Below are 1255 nucleotides of genomic sequence, written 5' to 3'. Positions count from 1 at the left end.
AGTGGAGATAGAGGACATCAGAGTGTCCTTCTCCAAATTTCCATGAGTCTTTTTTCTATTCACTTATTGACTCAAGGAGCATTTATTGATTACTCTCTGTCCAAGGCACTGGATGAGGCCCTGTGCAGGTTACAGAGAAATGCAAAGCAAATTCAAGGGGCTTTTTTGTCCGACATCTTAGTGAGCCTGCAGTGAGGGCAGCTGTTCTCCGAGCTTCACTATGCTACAGGGACAACATGAAGAAAGAGGCTGGAAAGTCGCCCAAGAAAGACAAAGACCCAGTGAACAAATCTGGAAGCAAGGCCAAAAGGAAGAATTGGTCCAGAGGCAAAGTTCGGGACAAGCTCAATGACCCGGTCTTGTCTGACAAAACGACATATGACCAACTCCTTAAGGAAGTTCCCAACTATAAGCTTATAACCCCAGCTGTTGTCTTGGAGAGACTGGAGATTCAGGGTTCCCGGGGCCAGGGCAGCCCTTCAGGAGCTCCTTAGTAAAGGACTTACCTAACGGGTTTCAAAGCACAGAGCTCATGTCATTTACACCAGAAATACCAAGGACAGAGATGCACCGGCTGCTGGTGAAGACGCATACACGCGTCCCCCCAACTGTACACTTTGAAAGACAAAACTTTATTAAATCAAAAATAAGCAAATAAATAAATAAATAAATAAAGCAAGCAAGCAAGCAAGCAAATTCATGGAGCTCATAATCTGCAGGGAGTGAGGGAGACACAGATAAGGCAGAAAAAAATAAATACCTGAAAAAATAAATTACAAGACTAGAGCTGCCATTAGGCAGAAGCGATGCATGGCCAAGTGAGTTGAACAAAAAAGTGCTATGTTTTCAAAGATGAGCTCCGGGAACTGGAGCAGACAGACAACTGGCAGGAAGGGGGGCTTCAAGGTACTGGATGGCCAGAAGTAGGGACAGGGAGGGAGAGTGACATGGCAAAGACATGTGAGCAAAGCTACAAAGCAAGGGAATTCCAGACAATTTGCTTCATCATTCTGCCCTGCCCCCTCCCCCAAGTCAAAGCTAATTGGGGAGGAAATAGTGATGTTTCCCAGGAGCAAAACCAAGGTTTAATTGCCGAGGATTATGAATACGTGGTCACTTGCAAGTGCTTTTCAAGCTAAGACATGCATAAAGGAATACAAACCACATACTAAAGAGGTCACCTTTCCTTCAGGTCTAAAGGCTGATTGAGTAAGTGTGACCTCCACGACTCCTGCTCTGAAAACTTGGCACCAGA

The 1255-nt window shown here is 45.3% G+C and overlaps 1 pseudogene; it reads left to right on the top strand.

Annotated features, from left to right (window-relative positions):
* Window positions 1-236: 236 nt before the first annotated feature.
* Window positions 237-621, top strand: LOC109274214 (40S ribosomal protein S25-like; annotated as a pseudogene).
* Window positions 622-1255: the final 634 nt, after the last annotated feature.

The sequence above is a fragment of the Panthera pardus genome, unplaced genomic scaffold (genome assembly GCF_024362965.1).
Source record: "Panthera pardus isolate Hobbes unplaced genomic scaffold, ASM2436296v1 HiC_scaffold_25, whole genome shotgun sequence".
NCBI lineage: Eukaryota > Metazoa > Chordata > Mammalia > Carnivora > Felidae > Panthera > Panthera pardus.
The sequence above is the reverse complement of the archived record's forward strand: the minus strand, read 5'-3'. Positions and strand labels throughout refer to the sequence as shown.